The sequence below is a fragment of the Ranitomeya imitator genome, chromosome 6 (assembly GCF_032444005.1).
Source record: "Ranitomeya imitator isolate aRanImi1 chromosome 6, aRanImi1.pri, whole genome shotgun sequence".
Taxonomy (NCBI): domain Eukaryota; kingdom Metazoa; phylum Chordata; class Amphibia; order Anura; family Dendrobatidae; genus Ranitomeya; species Ranitomeya imitator.
This window is the reverse complement of record NC_091287.1, coordinates 400,973,328-400,987,436: the sequence shown is the minus strand read 5'-3', so window position 1 is coordinate 400,987,436 and position 14,109 is coordinate 400,973,328. Positions and strand designations below refer to the sequence as shown.

Here is a 14,109-nt window from a genome sequence, read left to right as displayed (position 1 = left end):
GTAACAACAATAATAATAACACCAATATTAGCATCAGAGAGACATATCTAATGCTGATAATGCAGTAAGTGCTGTAAGCACTCCGCACATACAGGAAGGTAATAAAAAGGAGACATGGTGATAGCCAAAACACAAGGAGGGACAGACACTATTTCACATATCACATTTATCTTTGTATCATCCCTTAAGGTACCGTCACACTTAGCAACGCTGCAGCGATACCGACAACGATCCGGATCGCTGCAGCGTCGCTGTTTGGTCGCTGGAGAGCTGTCACACAGACCGCTCTCCAGCGACCAACGATGCCGGTAACCAGGGTAAACATCGGGTAACTAAGCGCAGGGCCGCGCTTAGTAACCCGATGTTTACCCTGGTTACCATCCTAAAAGTAAAAAAAACCAAACACTACATACTTACCTACAGCCGTCTGTCCTCCAGCGCTGTGCTCTGCACTCCTCCTGTACTGACTGAGCACAGCGGCCGGAAAGCAGAGCGGTGACGTCACCGCTCTGCTTTCCGGCTGACCGACGCTCACTGCCAGTACAGGAGGAGTGCAGAGCACAGCGCTGGAGGACAGACGGCTGTAGGTAAGTATGTACTGTTTGTTTTTCTTTACTTTTAGGATGGTAACCAGGGTAAACATCGGGTTACTAAGCGCGGCCCTGCGCTTAGTTACCCGATGTTTACCCTGGTTACCAGTGAAGACATCGCTGAATCGGTGTCACACACGCCGATTCAGCGATGTCTGCGGGGAGTCCAGCGACCAAATAAAGTTCTGGACTTTCTTCCCCGACCAGCGACAGCACAGCAGGGGCCTGATCGCTGCTGCCTGTCACACTGGACGATATCGCTAGGGAGGACGCTGCAACGTCACGGATCGCTAGCGATATCGTCTAGTGTGACGGTACCTTTACACTAGCACTTTTAAATCATTTACCATTACATTCAGGGTCCCACCGGTCTCTCCTTAATATAACTAGCACAAGAGCATGGTGCCAATAGTGCACCATATATTAGGTCCGGCTTACCCATAGTGATTTCGCTAGGAAAGGTGTCCCCTCTTGGTGTGGCTCCCCTAGACGCGCGTTTCGCGTATATCGCTTTCTCAACAGGGTTCGAGTAGTCAATATTGTATTTTATTTACTAAAGCTTAGCAATACTGCTTACTTTGCATGAAAACACTATAAAATCCAGGAACAGCTGCAGGCATCATTCTCAAAACAAACTGTGGTCCCCTAACCCCTTAATGGCCACCAATAGGTCTTCTTACTGACCTGAGATATAAGGGAATAGTATCCTCATACAGGTGACAATCCAGCATCCGTCGGCTGTGCCCTATAGCTGACAACTTGCTGCATCAGCCACATCAGTGTTTGCACCGTCCAAATCGGTTTAACCTCTTAGATGCTGCTGCTAAAAGTGACTACATCATATAAATGGTTAACAGAGTGTGGGGGCTTCCTCTTTAAACCCATAGGCACCCAGAGATCATGATTGTGTAGTCCCGATGTTTGCCATGGCAATTCACAGCTTTAGAGTCTCCTGGCTATAGCAGCCTGTTCAGAAGTTACGCGGACCTTTAGGTAGTAAAAATAAAAAATTTTGTTTCAGTTATGCCACTTTGCATTAATTCCCGAGTATCACTTGAAGAGTAAATAAATCACCTGACAGCAGTTTTCAATATGTCGAGGGGTGCAGTTTTTAAAATGGTATAACTTTTTTGGGGTTTCCCAATATATAGGACCCTCTAAGTCACTTCAAATCTTGATTAGTTCCTAAAAAAAAGGAAATGTAAATTTCCTTGAAAAAAATGAAAAATTACTGCAACATTTTTTAAACCTCCTAAAATCCTAACATAAAACAACATTTTACAAATGGTGCTGATGTAAAGCAAACATGTGGGAAATGTTATTTATTCATGGTTTTCTATGGTATGACCATCTGGATTAAAGGGATAATCATTCAAAGTTTGAAAATTGCACTTTTTTTTTACATTGTCAAATTTTTTTTTTCTATAATACATGAAACATATAGACCTAAATGTACAATTATCATAAATTCTAATGTAACACGAAAAAAAAAAATCTAAATATCACTGGGATTTGTTGAAGGTTCCAGAGTTATTACCACAAAGTGACACTGGTCAAATTGAAAAAATTTGGCCTGGTCACTAAGGGGTTAAAATGGGGATGTCTCATAAGGGGATGTAAAGAGGGGCTAAGATGACCCTTTATTAGTTGGGTCAGAGAGATGCTAACAAACAACATCACTCACATCTACATGGAAAGCTATTCGTATAAAAAAGGCATGCAATACCACATTTAACCTGTAGTGGCTGCTGCAGGGGAAACGCATGGCTGATCACAGTGGATCGAGTCAGCATCAATCCCTTAAAAGTCAATTGTATAGAAAAATAGTAAATTTCATGATAACACAAAATTAAACATAAAAGTTGATGCTTATGACAGCTCTATTATAGGTAAACTATTCATGAAGCTGCTTTGTCTCCATATTCAGCATTGCATAATAACTGGACATAACACAGTAGGCCTGTCAAACACATTGCTAAAAGGACAACGTTAATTAGCCAGATACATGAAATGCTTTGGGTTCCTGTCAGGAATCACTATTGCATACTTCAATAGTCCCACTCATGACCTCCACCCACCAGTAACGGAAGATGTTCTGCATAACAACAAAACTCAGTATACGGAGGCGAGTAATGCACACAACGCTGTCAGTCAAACGCTACACAACAGCAGCATTGTATGGGCATTTATGGAATTTACCATGTAGCGCCCAACATAATGAGGCATTTTATCATCTAGTGCCAAGAGCTACCAAGTAATGTATCAATGTAAAGGGGGAAGAAAAAAAGTCCTATGTTCCAAGAAAGAGGGTGTTCGTCCTATTTATATTACCGTAGAATAATTTGTCGAAGAAAGAAACCGCAATGAAAGTTACAGTAAATATTCTATGAAGAAAAAAATTATTGTACAAAAATTGCCACCAAAAAAGGCACTTATGTGATTCTACTCACAATAAATACGTCAGCCAAAACGCTTCATTTCCTGGAAACTACAGCAAGTTAACACACCTGACCCAAGTCATCATTTGCGGGGGTAGGGGGGGGGGGGGCGGGTTTCATCTTTTTCTCCCGAGTTGGTAGATTTTGCGGAAAATTCATCAAAATTGATATTTTTTGATAAAATGGCGCGAATTCAAGAATTTTTTTTTTTTTAAAACGCCATTATAAATTAGCACAATTCTTTCAACTCCTGCGGGACAGGCCGATTTATTTTATTGCTTTATGCCTTTATTTTTTCCTCCCCTTCTTCCAAGAGCTATATTTTTTTTTTTAACATTTTTGTTAATATAGCTGTATGAGTGCTTTTTTTTATGTGAAAACCGCTGCATTTTTGAATGACATTATTAATGTTACTATATTGTATACCGAAAATCAGGAAAATAATGACAAGTGGGGTGACAGTGTGAAAAAAAAAAATAGCAATTCTGACAGGTTTTGTTTCACATTTTATTTTTATGGCATTCATTGTGTGGAAAAATCTCCAGGCAAAATCATTTTCCAGGTCAGTACAACTACGGCGATACTTAACTTGTTTAGTATTAAGATTTTACTGTTGGAAAAAAATAATTTGTGTCTCCATTTTCTGAGACCCATAACTTACTTTTCAGGTGATGGACTTTTTCTGTGTGTGCGCTGAGCTGGAGTTTTCAATTTTACCATTTGGGGGGTTATGTATGATATATTGATCACTTTATGTTGCATTTTACAGTGATAGTAAAACCACAAAACGGGGGTTTATTTTATTATTAATTTTAAGCATTCAGCGTGTTTTAAATACTTTCATATTTCACAAACCAAATTTTTATAGAAATCATCATCAATATCCAATACATTTATTATTTTTTTGGTTTATCTTAAAACTGGGGGAAAAAAGTGGGTAGAGACTTGTCAGCAGATTTTGCCGCTATAAGATGCAGCCACCGCCTTTCAGGGCTTATCTATCCGACCTGTAAGTGAAGACAAATAAGTTTTATTATACTCACCCGGGTGGCGGTCCGGTCCGATGGGTGTCGCAGGTCTGGGTCCGGCGCCTCCCATCTTCTTGTGACAACGCCCTCCTGCTTCTTCCTCGCTCCCCGGCATTGGCGCTCCTGCGTAGGCGCACTTATCTGCCCTGATTCGGGCAGAGCAAAGTACTGCAGTGCACAGGCATTGGGCCTCTCTGACCTTTTCCGGGGTCTGCGCACTTTACTCTGCCTTCAACAGGGTAGATAAGTACGCCTGCGCAGGAGCGCGATGCCGGGGAGCGATGAAGAAACAGGAAAGCGGCGTCGCAAGAAGATGGGAGGCGCCGGACCGGCAACACCCATTGGACCGGACTGCTCCGCAGGTGAGCATAATAACACTTATTTTTCTTCACTTGCAGGTCATATCAGGGGCTTATCTACAGCATTATAGAATGCTGTCGATAAGCCCTGAAACGGAGTGGTCGTATCTTAACCCCTTAATGACGGCCGATACGCCTTTTAACGGCGGCAGTTAAGGTTACTTAAACCACAGCGTGTTAATTAACGGCGCTGTGGAAAAAGTGAATAGCACCTCCCAGAATCAGATTTTCTCTGGGGTCTCGGTTACCAGGGGTAGCAAAGACCCCAGAGAACATGATTCAGGGTTTTTTTTTTTTATTTACCGACCCCCGGGTTGCGATCGCCGGTAATTGGCCGTTTACCGCGGTCGCAAAAAACCCAAAAAAACTCAATTTCCCATTTAATTTCTCTGTCCTCCGATGTGATCGCACATCAGACAGAGAAATGGGGTCCCTGATCGCCCCCCGATACTCACCTGTCTCCCCGGTTGCTCCCGATGGGCGCTGCCATCTTGTTCCGGCCAAAAAATGGCCCGCCACCCGGAAGATCTTTGGGGTCTCGGCTGCCGGGGGTAGACGAGACCCCAAAGAACATGATCGGGGTCAGTTTTTACAGACCCCTGTTTTGCAATCGCCGGTAATTAACTGTTTACCGGCGACCGCAAAAAAACAAACAAAAAAAAAACGTGTTATTCTCTGTCAGAGGACAGAGAAATAGGGGGATTCGGGGACCCTGTTATTCTTACCAGTGTCCCTGGATCCTCTTGCTTCCCCTCCTGCCCGCCAGCTTCTTCATCCGGTAGCTAGAGGAGTTGGGGCTAAAATTAGGGTTAGGATTGGGGCTAAATTTAGGGTTAGGGATAAATTTAGGGTTAGGGCTAAATTTAGGGTCACGGCTAGGGTTAGAGTTATGCTTCTTTCACACTTGCGTCGGTACAGGGCCGTCGCAATGCGTCGGCCCAACATACCGACACGTTGTGAAAATTGTGCACAACGTGGGCAGCGGATGCAGTTTTTCAACGCATCCGCTTTTCAGTCTATGTCCCGGGGAGGAGGGGGCGGAGTTACGGCCGCGCATGCGCGGTCTGAAATGGCGGACGCGACGTACAAAAAAACGTTACATTAACCCCTTCACCCCAAAGCCTGTTTTCACCTAAGTGACAGGGCCAATTTTTACAATTCTGACCACTGTCAATTTATGAGGTCATAACTCTGAAACGCTTCAACGGATCCTGGTGATTCTGACACTGTTTTCTCGTGACATATTGTACTTCATGATAGTGGTAAAACTTCTTCGATATGACTTGCATTTATTTGTGAAAAAAACAAAAATTTGTCGGAAATTATGAAAATTTAGCAATTTTCAAACTCTTAGTTTTTATGCCCTTAAATTAGAGAGTTATATCACATAATATAGTTAATAAACAACATTTCCCACATGTCTGCTTTATATCAGCACAATTTTGGAAACAGAATTTTTTTTTTGTTAGGACGTTATAAGGGTTAAAAGTTGACCAGCGATTTCTCATTTTTGCAACAAAATTTGCAAAACCATTTTTTTACGGACCACCTCACACTTGAAGTGACTTTGAGGGGTCTATATGACAGAAAATGCCCAAAAGTGACACCATTCTAAAAACTGCACCCCTCAAGGTACTCAAAACCACATTCAAAAAGTTTATTAACCCTTCAGGTGTTTCACAGGAATTTTTTGAATGTTTAAAAAAATTTAACATTTAACTTTTTTTTCACAAAATTTTTACTTCAGGTCCAATTTGTTTCATTTTACCAAGGGTAACAGGAGAAATTGGACCACAAAAGTCGTTGTACAATTTGTCCTGAGTACGCCGATACCCCATATGTGGGGGTAAACCACTGTTTGGGCACATGGCAGAGCTCGGAAGGGAAGGAGCGCCATTTGACTTTTCAATGCAAGATTTGCTGGAATTGAGATCGGAGCCCATGTCACGATTGGAGAGCCTCTGATGTGCCTAAACAGTGGAAACCCCCACAAGTGACACCATTTTGGAAAGTAGACCCCCTAAGGAACTAATCTAGATGTGTGGTGAGCACTTTGAACCTCCAAGTGCTTCACAGAAGTTTATAATGTAGAGCCGTAAAAAAAAATTTATATTAATTTTCACAAAAAATGATCTTTTTGCCCCAAATTTTTTATTTTCCCAAGGGTAACAGGATAAATTGGACCCCAAAAGTTGCTGTGCAATTTGTTTTGAGTACGTCGATACTTCATATATGGGGATAAACCACTGTTTGAGCGCATGGCAGAGCTCGGAAGGGAAGGAGTGCCATTTGACTTTTCAATGCAAAATTGGCTGGAATTGAGATCGGACGCCATGTCGCATTTGGAGAGCCCCTGACGTGCCTTAACAGTGGAAACCCCCCACAAGTGACCCCATTTTGGAAAGAAGACCCCCTAAGGAACTTATCTAGATGTGTAGTGAGCACTTTTAACCCCCAATTGTTTCACTAAAGTTTAGAATGTAGCATTGTGAAAATTAAAAAAATCATTTTTTCTTTCCACAAAATGATGTTTTAGCCCGAAATTTTTTTTTTCCCAAGGGTAACAGGAGAAACTGGACCATAAATGTTATTGTCCAATTTGTCCTGAGTACGCTGATACCCCACATGTGGGGGGGAACCACCGTTTGAGTGCATGGCAGAGCTCGGAAGGGAAGGAGCACCGTTTGAAATGCAGACTTAGATGGAATGGACTGCAGGTGTCATGTTGCATTTGCAGAGCCCCTGATGTACCTAAACAGTAGAAACCCACCACAAGTGACCCCATATTGGAAACTAGACCCCCCAAGGAACTTATCTAGATGTGTTGTGAGAGCTTTGAACCAACAAGTGTTTCACTACAGTTTCTAACAGAGCCGTGAAAATAAAAAATATTTTTTTTTCCACGAAAATGATATTTTATCCCCTATGTTTTTATTTTCCCAAGGGTAACAGGACAAATTGGACCCCAAAAGTTGTTGTTTAACTTGTCCTGAGAACGCTGATACCCCATATGTTGGGGGGAACCACTGTTTGGGTACACAGGAGAACTCGGAAGGGAAGGAGCCCTGTTTTACTTTTTCAAAGCAGAATTGGCTGGAATTGAGATCGGACGCCATGTCGTGTTTGGAGAGCCCCTGATGTGCCTAAACAGTGGAAACCCCCAATTATAACTGAAACCCTAACCCCAACCCTAACCCTAGCCCTAACCCTAGCCCTAACCCTAGCCCTAGCCGGAAAATGGAAATAAATACATTTTTTTACATTTTATTATTTTTCCCTAACTAAGGGGGTGATGAAGGGGGGTTTGATTTACTTTTATAGCGTTTTTTTGGCGGATTTTTATGATTGGCAGCTGTCACACACTAAAAGACGCTTTTTATTGCAAAAAATAGTTTTTGCATCACCACATTTTGAGAGCTATAATTTATCCATATTTTGGCCCACAGAGTCATATGAGGTCTTGTTTTTTGCGGGACGAGTTGACGTTTTTATTGGTAACATTTTCGGGCAGATGACATTTTTTGATCGCTTTTTATTCCGATTTTTGGGAGGCGGAATGAACAAAAACCGGCAATTCCGGAATTTCTTTTAGGGGGGGGGCGTTTATACCGTTCCACGTGTGGTAAAATGGATAAAGCAGTTTTATTTTTCAGGTCAGTACGATTACAGCGATACCTCATTTATGTAATTTTTTTTTATGTTTTGGCGCTTTTACACAATAAAAACTATTTTATATAAAAAAATAATTGTTTTTGCATCGCATTATTCTGAGAGCTATAACTTTTTTATTTTTCTGCTGATGATGCTGTATGGCGGCTTTTTTTTTGCGGGACAAGATGACGTTTTTAGCGGTACCATGGTTATTTATATCCGTCGTTTTGATCGCGTGTTACTCCACTTTTTGTTCGCCTGTATGATAATATAGCAATGTTTTTTGCCTTTTTTTTTGCGGTGTTCACTGAAGGGGTTAACTAGTTTTATAGAGCGGGTCGTTACGGACGCAGCGATACCAAATATGTGTACATTTATTGTTTTTTTTTATTTACATAAATAAATGGATTTATTGGGAAATGTTTTTGTTTTGTTTTACTTTTTTTTTTTTTTTTTTTTTTTTACACATTCTACTTTTTTTTTTTTTAACTTTCTAACATTGTCCCAGGGTGGGACATCTCTATTAGATCAGATCGTCGATCTGACACTGTGCATAGCACAGTGTCAGATCAACGTTCTGACAGGCAGTTTAGCTGGCTTTCCAGCGCCTGCTCTCAGCAGGCGCCGGCTAGCCAGGTCATTTCATGACCCGGAAGGAGTCCGGCGGCCATCTTGGATCCGGGGACTCCTTCCGGGTCACCGGAGCAACGCGATCTCATTGCGTTGCTCCGGTGGGAGAGCGCAGGGAGCCCCCGTCCCTGCGCGATCCCCCTCTATGCCGCTGTCACTACTGACAGCGGCATCAGAGGGGTTAAATGCCCGCGATCGGCGATGGCGCCGATCGTGGGCATTGCTGCGGGGTGTCAGCTGTTATACAGCCGACACCCGCACCCGATCACCGCGGCGCTCAGCGCGAGACCGCGGTGATCGGTTCGCCGTACTAGTACTGCTGCTGGCACAAATGCAGTGCCGGCAGCGCAGTACTAGTGCGACGCATGGCACGAAGGGGTTAAACGCTTTTTGTGACGACGGTCCGCCAAAACACATCGGATCCAGTGCACGACGGACGCGACTTGTGGCCATCCGTCGCGATCCGTTGGCAATACAAGTTTATGGGCAAAAAACGCATCCTGCGGGCACATTTGCAGGATCCGTTTTTTGTCCAAAAACGACGGATTGCGACGGATGCCACACGACGCAAGTGTGAAAGTAGGGTTGGGGCTAAAGTTAGGGTTGGGGCTAAAGTTAGGGTTGGGGCTAAAGTTAGGGTTGGGGCTAAAGTTAGGGTTGGGGCTAAAGTTAGGGTTGGGGCTAAAGTTAGGGTTGGGGCTAAAGTTAGGGTTGGGGCTAAAGTTAGGGTTGGGGCTAAAGTTAGGGTTGGGGCTAAAGTTAGGGTTGGGGCTAAAGTTAGGGCTAGGGTTGGGATAAGGGTTAGGGTTTGGATTAGGGTTGGCATTAGGATTACGTTTGGGATTATGGTTAGGTTTGGGGTTAGGGTTGAGATTAGGACTAGGGGTGTATTGGGATTAGGGTTAGGTTTGAGGTTAGGGTTGAGATTAGGACTAGGGGTGTGTTGGTTTTAGGGTTTTGATTAGGGTCATGGTTAGTGTTGAGATTAGGGTTGTTTTGGGGTTAGGGTTGTGATTAGGATTATGGATCGGGTTGGATTAGGGTTCAGGGTGTGTTGGGGTTTGGTTTGGAGTTAGAATTGGGGGTTTTCCACTGTTTAGGTACATCAGGGGGTCTCCAAACACGACAGCCAATTTTGCGTTCAAAAAGTCAAATGGTGCTCCCTCCCTTCTGAGCTCTGCCGTGTGTCCAAACAGTGGTTTGCCCCCACATATGGGGCATCAGCGTACTCGGGATAAATTGGACAACTTTTGGGGTCCAATTTCTCCTGTTACCCTTGTGAAAATAAAAAATATTTTTTATTTTCACGACTGAATGCCCAAGTGCTTCACAGAAGTTTATTATGCAAAGTTCTCACCACACATCTAGATAAGTTCCTTGGGGAGTCTAGTTTCCAACAAAATGGGGTCACTTGTGGGGGAGGGGGGGGGTTTCTACTGTTTAGATACATCAGGGGCTCTGCAAATGCAACATAACGCCCGCAGACCATGTAATCAAAGTCTGCATTCCAAAACGGCGCTCCTTCCCTTCCGAGCTCTGCCATGCACCCAAACAGTGGTAGGGTATCAGCCTACTCCGCATAAATTGCACAATAAATTTTGGGGTCCAATTTCTCCTGTTACCCTTGTGAAAGTAAAAATTTGGGGGCAAAAATATCATTTTTGTAGAAAAAATGCGATTTTTTTATTTTCACGGCTCTACTTTATAAATTTCTGTGAAGCACCTGGGGGTTTAAAGTGCTCACCACACATCTAGATAAGATCCTTAAGGGGTCTAGTTTCCAAGATGGTGTCACTTGTGGGGGGTTTCCACTGTTTAGGCACATCAGGGGCTCTCCAAACGCAACATGGTGTCCGATCTCAAATTCCAGCCAATTCTACATTGAAAAAGTAAAACGGCACCCCTTCTTTTCCAAGCTCTGCGGTGCACCCAAACAGTGGTTTACCCCCACATATGGGGCATCGGCGTATTCAGGAGAAATTGCAGAGCAAAATTTATGGTTACATTTCTGTTTTTACACTTGTGAAAATTTAAAAAAATGGTTCTGAAGTAAAATGTTTGCAAAAAAAAGTTAAATGTTCATTTTTTCCTTCCACATTGTATCAGTTCCTGTGAAGCACGTAAAGGGTTAATAAACTTCTTTAATGTGGTTTTGAGCACCTTGAGGGGTGCAGTTTTTAGAATGGTGTCATTTGGTTATTTTCTATCATATAGACCCCTCAAAATGACTTCAAATGTGATGTGGTCCCTAAATAAAAAAAATGGTGTTGTAAAAATGAGAAATTGCTGGTCAACTTTTAACCCTTATAACTCCCTAACAAAAAAAAAATTTTGTTTCCAAAATTGTGCTGATGTAAAGTAGACATGTGAGAAATGTTATTTATTAACGATTTTTCGTGACATATCTCTCTGATTTAAGGGCATAAAAATGGAAAGTCTGAAAATTGCAATATTTTAAAAATGTTCGTCATATATCCGTTTTTTATAAATAATCGCAAGTAATATTGAAGAAATGTTACCACTAACATGAAGTAAAATATATCACGAAAAAACAATCTCAGAATCAGTGGGATCCGTTAAAGCGTTCCAGAGTTATAGCCTCATAAAGTGACAGTGGTCAGAATTGTAAAAATTGGCTCGGTCATTAAGTACCAAATTGGCTCTGTCACTGAGGGGTTTAAGCGGCAAATTCTGCTCATAGGTTCCCTTTAAACTTTATTTTTAGTGCCCATAGATTACTTTAACCTGTGATCATTTGGTCGCCTATACCAGTTGTCCTTAACCTCTCTTTGCCATGGGAGCCCCATTCAGCTCAGAGATGGTCCTGTAGAATGTAAGTCCGCAAGGGCAGGGTCCTCTTCCCTCTATCAATTAATGGGGCTATATAAATAATAATTATTATAATAAAAATGGTGGTGAGCCATATCCAGCCCTGCTCCACCTCACATTAATGCCACTCGGAGCCCTCCATATATCAGTATAATGACCGACAAAGCATCCCCACAGGAAGCACCCCAAAACCTTGGGCCCCAGTCCGTTAGCAGTGTACTTACTGCCAAAGCTTCCTACTCTCCCACCATTTGGTATTCTTGTAGCAGACACACCCCATTTAGCTCTTCTTTATATTATTATATAATATATATTAAGTGAGTAAACAAAGGCACAATTTAATCAATTAGGCAGAAAGGGGAAAATATATATATATATTTTACTTGCGAAAAGAAACAAGAACAATGATATATCGGCCCGAAGTATTTGGCCTGCTTGAATTCATGTCAGTGATAACACAAAGTAGAATACTGTACTGTACTATACTGTATGTGAATATGGATTATACAAAAAAATATTGCTGACAGTTTGAGGCAAAATATCTCAGAAGTGAACATTAATTTTAGAATGGATCCATGACAACTACAAGGGAATGGGCTTCTAACACTAACAGGACACTCTGCTCGGCAGCACCTACACTGTACAAGCACATCTCACTCGTGAACATATAGAGTCTTCTTAATAGAGTTCTCTGTCATTCTGCAATAATCCCCTCCATCCATGTTCACAGGTTCGTGCACCAGCGCGAAGACAGATCTTCTTGTAAATCACACATCTTAGGAAAAGCTCCTGTTAACCCTTGTGTGCCGAGGTCCTAAACAACCACTCATTGGGCCCTTCCATGCATACGTATCTAGTAACCATTTCTAAATAATTCTATTAATTTATGTATTCTGCCAAGTCAAGGTCAGAAGGGCACACTTCGCACGTGTGACAGCATTCACTAGTCATCAGGGCTAATCCACGGAGATCATCCCTAATAGCCTTTCCACCGGTACAGACAGGGCTAGATGCACGGCCGTACACAGGATACTTGTGGACGAGTTATACTGGGAAGGATCCTTTGTACATACGATTTTCTAAGACCGAAGGCAAATTAGTATCAGATCAGAGATCACCTCAAGGTCCTTCATGGTTGACAATGATAAAGAGCAAAAATAATACAAGTATATAATAATTCCATTCTTAAGTCCTGTGCCAGCTAGGACTGCAGGATAGCACTGAAGCCAGCAGTATGTGCAGACTGTACAGCACAAGCCATAGGGGCAGATCCGGGACACAGCAGTGCATAGAACATCTTACCTCTCAGGTGGGATTCCGCCTGCCCAGCAGGATCCTATGCACCACTATGTGCTGGCCAGCAGCCTGCCTCCCTAGTCCTCATCTCAGCAGGCACAGAGCACAAGCAGCTGCAGGAGAAGGCAGCACAGTTCTCTGCTGACAGCAAATCTTTCCATGTAAGCAAATCTGCGATTGGCCACACGGCACCACTTCTATTGGCTCCTGCTGCCCTCGGTAAACTCCCGGGATAAGACGCCTGTTCAGCCTGGTGCACGCTGCATTTCACACTCCTCTATGTGGAAAACCAAACAAATATTTAAAGGGATATTCTCATCTCCAAGATCCTATCCCAGTACGTAGTAGGTGTAATAGTAATATTAGCAAACACTTCCAATTAGAAATGTAGCATAGTTCTTCTGATTCGCTTTTTCTCCTTCCTTATGTGCAGAAACTTAGGTATCCATGGTTATGTCCACTGATATAGTGACAGTTGCTAGTTGCTCTTGCTCGTAGCCATGGATATCCAAGGTCCTGCAATTCTCTCACATGAGTAAAGAGACAAAGCAAATCAGGAGAACTATACTATATTTCTAATTGGAGGTATCTGCTAATATTATACCTACTACATATTGGGATAGGATCTTGGAGACTTTAACACTTGGTAAGCCACCACACTGCAAATTTATTAGTTTAGAGAGGATTTGTAAATTGCCATAATGACTTTTTCTTAACTTGATGCAATTGCAGCTGTTCTCCTGAATCTGGTGGCCTATTTGAGGTATGACCCACTTTCCCTGTATAGAAACCTAATCTTTTAAAGATAGTAGGTGTTGTCCAGTCTCCCTCAGGATCACATCCACTTGGCTAAAAAGACTAGGGAAGAGAGGGACAAAGCTCAGGGAAAAAAACAGACAATGCCTGGATTCATTGGAACCGTGACATTTCATGAAGTTACAAATTTTAATTAAAAATATACATATTTACAGTAAGTGCCAGGACCATTACTTATAGGATTTTTCTGTAGCCACGTCATTATTGGCATGGGCTAGATCTCTGGAATCCCACGAATACTGATGAAGGGGTCACAGCGCTTAGAGTTTCATCTCTTTTCCTTTCATATCAGATAATACACTAACTACCGTATATACTGGGGAGCGGGGAATATAAAGGGTTTTACATAGGAACTAGCTGCCCTACACAGGTTACACTCGTGTCTCCCCAGTGTGTGTCTGACACATAGGAAACTACTCCTTTTGTGACAAACCCAGAAATCGGGAGGTATACAAGATCACCAGCAAAAGAC

At 42.5% G+C, this 14,109-nt stretch overlaps 1 protein-coding gene across 3 annotated transcripts in view; it reads right to left on the bottom strand.

Moving 5' to 3' along the window:
• Window positions 1-14,109, bottom strand: part of OSBPL1A (oxysterol binding protein like 1A) — a 237,663-nt gene that overhangs the window by 100,233 nt on the left and 123,321 nt on the right. Inside the window, exon 1 of one of the 3 annotated variants that reach the window (XM_069731210.1) lies at window positions 12,828-12,955. The exons of the other annotated variants lie outside the window; for them this stretch is intronic. The gene's annotated coding sequence lies outside the window, so the exon portion shown is untranslated. Of the gene's footprint in view, window positions 1-12,827; window positions 12,956-14,109 lie in introns of those variants that run through there. 3 annotated transcript variants of the gene reach the window in all.